The sequence below is a fragment of the Rhipicephalus sanguineus genome, chromosome 2 (assembly GCF_013339695.2).
Source record: "Rhipicephalus sanguineus isolate Rsan-2018 chromosome 2, BIME_Rsan_1.4, whole genome shotgun sequence".
Taxonomy (NCBI): domain Eukaryota; kingdom Metazoa; phylum Arthropoda; class Arachnida; order Ixodida; family Ixodidae; genus Rhipicephalus; species Rhipicephalus sanguineus.
Window position 1 is genome coordinate 229,746,190 of NC_051177.1, and position 6,000 is coordinate 229,752,189.

The window sequence follows — 6,000 nt, forward strand, 5'->3', positions numbered from 1 at the left end:
TCTGGCCAACCAAACTCTGAATAGGGTCGACTCATTCAACTACTTAGAAATTCTTTTTTGACCATCACTTGCACTGGAGAGACCAGATCAATGCTGTGTGTAGAAAACTAGCTTTTAGCTGTTATGCACTGGTCGGTCCCCGCCAATATTTTCCTCGTTCTCTACTTCGTTGCATATACTTTTCTCTGTTTCATTCACACCTCGGCTACTGCTGTGAGGCCTGGGGCCTAACATACAAAACTTATTTAAGACCTATACTCCAGTTACAGAAACGTGCTTTAAGAATAATAACATTCTCCCCCTTTCATTACCCCAGTGGCATCCTATTCAATGATCTTCATATTCTCTCATTTACGGCGCTAAGAAATTATAAGGTAACTTGCCTAATTCACAAAATACTGTACACAGACTTTCCACTACCCAACACCATATTCAACTTCCTGCGTGCAAACACCAGACAAACAAGTCAGTTAAATTTAAATCTTCCTCCCTGCAACAACGTTTATGGCAAACGATTGTTAGAATTATTCAGAGCTGTAACCTGGAACACTGTGCCTCTGGAAATAAAAACTACGCGTAACTTCAACCTTTCCTGTAAACGCTTTTTCTTGTCTAATGAATTGTAATCACCTTTCCATACGTAGGTTGTACATCACTGAACCTTCCATATGTATAAAAGCAATCATTTTCATGGCCAATCATGTGCGTTGTTAACTTTTATGTATTTTTTCTATTGGACCAGCTACTAGCAATGTATGCATATTTTGTATACACGTCTTCATAAACTCATTTTGATTGATTGATTGAAAAAAAAAAATGTGGCGGGAGCGTTACATAACCCAAACGGCATCACGTTAAATTCATACAGTCCGTCGGGGGTTATGAAAGCAGTTTTTTCCTTGTCCATTGGATGCATAGGAATCTGCCAGTAACCTGAGCGTAAATCTATAGACGAAAAGTAGGACGCCGAATGTAGACAGTCCAAGGCGTCATCAATTCGTGGGAGAGGGTAAACATCTTTCTTGGCGACGGTATTCAAACGGCAATAGTCGACACAATCTCCAGGTACCGTCCTTCTTTTTCACAAGAATCACTGGAGCTGCCCAAGGACTCGATGATTCTTGGATGACGCCCTTCTTTAGCATTCCACGCACTTGATCATCTATTATCTTGCGCTCGGACGGCGATACTCGGTACGGTTTTTGTCGGATTGGCTGTGCTGTTCCTGTATCCTGTGGCGGGTACGAGACGCGGGGATCGAAGGCGCATGGTCACTCTGTGAAAAATCGAAAACCGGCAAGTACTTTAGCAGAACGTCTAGAAGTATGCGGCGCTTGTCGGGAGCCAGTGACGGTGAAATTTTCGAATCTGAGCAAGCGTTCACTTGGTTACAGTGTACTAGAAGGGGGCAGTGGGACGAACGAAGCGGCCGCGCCGCATCTCGGGTGATGCTGCGACTAAAGCCCCTCCATGCGTTTTCGGCAGTAGACGTGATGGAGGGGCTATGGTGGCTAGAGGGGGAAGTGTGACGGGCGCTGCATGCCCGCCGTGGGAGAGGGATGCGCGGAATGCAATGAAAGTTCTGGCCGCCGCAAGGGGCGCTGGTGTAGTAGTAGGTGCTCGCCGCGCTTGCTTAGGCTCGTTCGCGTCGTTCGTTCTCTCTGTGCTGTGCCGTCACCTTGTTCGGATGCCTCGCCTTCGCTGTCGTCGTTTGTTTACCCACGTGTTCTGCGAACCATGCCGTCAAATCACGCAAGTACATGCTTCGTCCCTGGCTGTAAAGGCGGATGTAGATCGTGCTCCGAGAAGCTTTCGGTCTTTAAAGCCCCGTAGGATCTCTCGACGCGAGAGCAACGAGCTCGAAATATTAAGCGGACTGTCAAAGAGCTGACGAGGGACAGTGTTGTTTGCGAGCGGCACTTCAACGTGAGTTTCATCGAAAGGATATACCAGTACATTATAAACGGTGATGTTGTTGAGATACCCCGCGTTTGTCAGAAGACGCTGTGCCTACGGTGTTCCCGGACGCACCGAAGTACTTTACCAACAAAAAAAAAAAAGAAAAGCAGACAGGAGTGTCCAAAGGGAGCGCCAAAACCACTTGAAGTTGAGGAGGGTCAAGTAATTTGACCTCTTGACGTGATGGGGAAGTATGTGATAAAAAATGTCTGACATAAGTATGGGATGACAAATGTGTGATAAATAAACATGTTTTACCATTTCCCTTGCGTGTATTTAGTATGCATCTAAAGCCGTAAGTTAACAGAAATCATTGGCCCTTGTATAGATACAACTATTGCTGAAATAATAAGATAAAATGTTCAGTATCAAAGAGCCTCCAGCTGCAGCATTCCGATCCCCACTTCAAGTTTCTCAAGGAAAGGAGCCGGAAAATATCAATGCTTTGAACATTTCGCGCTCAAGAGAACCCCCTACAATGCAGAGGAAATGAGGGGGGGGGGGGTGCGGACTAAGAGAGAAAAAAAAAACCGCACTACATTGCAGCCAATATACACGCTATGAACGATTGTAAACAGTTTACATTTCACCAAGAGGAAAGAACACTTTAAAGTCAGCTGAGCTATGCAGCCGAACAAGTGGTTTAGTTCAAAAAAGCAGTGAAAAAGGAACACGATAATAGCAACGACACAGGACCAGCGCTGAACAGTTCAGCGCCTGTCCTGTGTCGTTCTTCTTCTCGTGTTGCCGTCTTTCTGCGCTGCTTTTACCATCAAAATCAACCAACTAGCCCAGTTTTTGCACACTGTTGCAGATTAAACATGTCAAAGCAAACCGATATTAAGAAACATTTAAATATGAAAACCTGGAGGCACGCCAGTTCGGTCTGATTTAAAAGCATTCTTGGTTTTCTTTTTTTTTCCCCTCTTGCTTAACACCGCTAAGATCTTGCAACACATGCATCTTAGCGAAACAAACACGTAGTGCCTTTAACAGCACGGGCGCGGGGTATAAGCGATTATTAGAAACAAGTGAAACTAACGTCTAGCGGCCATACGCAAAGCAGGCAAATGCTGCCACAAGCACCTACGGCGCAGGTAGCGCCACCTGGTGTGACCGCCATCTTTCATTGGGAATTCGTACAGCCCTCCGCTCTCGCCCGTCACACTTCCCCCTCTAGCCACCATAGAGGGGCTTTAGCTGCGACGGGCGATCGTAGCGGGCGGCGCTGTCGTCACTTTGTACTGAAACACGGCCGGGCTAGACTGCACGCGCGCGCTCGCTTCTTACGGCCTTCGCATCGGGTGTAGTACATGCCTCTCGCCGCTGCTTTGAGGGGGGCGCTGCGACCCTGGCCCTCAGGTATTTGTATAGAAAAAGCGTTGACACGCAGTGGAGAAAAAGAACTAGGAGGCTCACCAGTAAATATACGGCTGGCAGTGCGGGCGATATGGCAACAAGGAGCATTAAGCGGAAGGTCAGAGAGGCGGAGAGGACTTATTGGATGACAGCGATGGAAAAGAAGCCGGCTCTGAGTAACTACCGAATAGGAAAAAACGAAATAAGGAGGGAAAGGTTTTATGATAATTCAAGGGGAAGCGCTTTACTGTTTGAAGCAAGGTCGGGCTGCCTTAGAACGCGTAGTTATAAAGCGAGATTTAGTAACGAAGAAGAACAATGTACATGCTGCGGGGGAACTAAGAAAACGATGGAACATGTACTGATTGAATGTGGCGATATTCACCCAGGTATACGTGTGGGCACGAGTCTACATGAAGCCTTGGGTTTTAGGGACAACAATGGAAAGCTGAACACGACCGCGATAGAAATAAGTAAGAGACGGTTAGAGTATTGGTGGCAGAAAAGTAGAGATAAAGAACAAAAATAAATAATGGGGGAAAAATAAGGTCATTCTGCCTTAAGAGGCAGAGAGATGGACCGTGAATTTATATTTTTTGGTATAATAACATAGATTTAATCAATGTAGATAAGGTATTAGGCCAACATGAAACAAGGAAGTTTTTTTTTTTTTTTTTCTTCTTCTTCGAGCCTGGTGGCAGACATGTCACCGCCCCGTTTTAAAGGGGACGCTCATAGCATCCATCCATCCATCCATCCTTCGCCGCTCCGTGCAGCGCGCGCAACGCCGGCACATGAGTTCGGGCGCGCTTCTTCACTCACCGCGCGTTTAAAAACAAGTTACCTAATCGTTGAAGACGCACAAATGGTTTATTTTGACTTCTTATATGCGCAACGTGCATCGAGCTTAAGCTTATCGAAAAACGTATAAATGCAAGAGCCGGGAGTACAGCTCTCCGCCATCAAACGTGTAGACATTCTGAGGTTTAGAAATAAATATTTATTGCTCGGTAAGCACTCGCAAATAGTTGAACCCTTTGAAGTGAAAACTTTGCCGGACTTCACAAATGTCTCGTTCACAACCTAAAATGCTTCCTAGTCGGCTTGTGTGCGTAGGGGGAAGGTTTGTCGTTTGCGTCAGTCAGTTGGTTTAAAGGGGTGGTGCCATCAAATTTCGAGGCTATAACAAGCCTGTTATGGGTTTCCTCTGTATGCAAGGACATTCCATACGAAGGGTCGGACACAGAAAACGTTTAGAATATATTTTAATTCGCTGCCAAAGAGTACCTAAATGCCCATTCTCCCGATCGAAACCCATCGCTAGCGCGCCAACATTGACGTAGATCTGTAGGATAGGCAACGAAAGTTGTAGTGACGTCACGCCAAATCTACTGTATTAACGTGAGTGACCTCCGGACCTCCGTCACTTCCGCGTCGTACGTCTGTAGTGAACTAGAATACATTCTAGTTCACTATAGTACCGGCAAAGCATCGGTTGCTACATCACGCGTCGAGTTTCGATCGCTTCCTGGCTATGTGCGTCACAGCCTTGTGTGGTCACGTGACCACGCATCCTACACTTCTACGTCACTGCCCAACCTCGGCGCCCAGAAACCGAAACCGAAAGTTGTCCACATCAAAACGCGATATTAAATTATTTAGCGAGAATACATGAATCTTGGTGCGTGCATCATGCTTCCCGGAGCTATAGGAAACACCTACAGCAAAGAACGCGCAAGCCACAAATTTGGTGGCACCACCCCTTTAAGTGGTTGACGAGGAAAAATCTTAGGAATTTTTCGGCTATGAGATCTGCGGACCGTCGGGAGTGGCTGTCGTCAATGCCTTCAGGGCAGCTTAAGATGGGAGCGCGTTGCAAGTAGGGCTGGACTGCTATTTCCAAAACTTCTAGCACATTCCTGCGTGGCAGGTGTTCAGAGGCCTTATCGAAAAAAGACCACTGTCTTGACCAAAAGAGCTTGAAACTCAGGCCTCGGGTAGTGTAGTTCGTTCCCGTCTTGTGCTCGCAGTAGCTTGTACAGCTGATGCTGCCTGTTGTTGGTCGTCAGCAGCTCAGCGCAAGAGTCACATCCGAGGTCTGTAATAATAATAAGCGACGAGGAGAGTCTGAACAGTGCGAGCGATTTGAGCGGTTGTGCGTTTGAGCGGTGCGATTAGAGCGGTTGTGCGTTGTTAGTAGTGCGATTTGAGCGAATATGCGTATGCGACTTTGTGTTATGAGTTTTGCGTTGTAACCAAGTTGTTGAGAATTAAATGTAAACTTCTTTTTCCCTTTTAACTGTGTGTCGTGCGTTGCGTTTTCTATTGTGTCTTATTTTACGGCCCAGCCATCCTGACGCTAGCAAAAGGAACGCGAAAGAGCTCGGGGTCCTCGGAATTAATGTTTCCAGGTGGTGTTAACACCTCCACAATGCACACCACCACTCTCGGGGCGTGCCGTCCGAAGGGGTTATTCAGCAGCAAGAGTCCTCTCTTGTTTTTTTTTTTTACTTTCTTTCTCCCTATACGCAGTTATTTTCAACAATTAGAGATACAACTCACGTACGTGTTTCAAAGAGCTGTCAAGCTGCAGACCGCAGCTTTTAGCCCTGAAAACCACTCCAAATATATTTGGAAAAGTAAAGAAATAGAAAATAGCTAGCAAGGGGAAGGCGTGCTCGT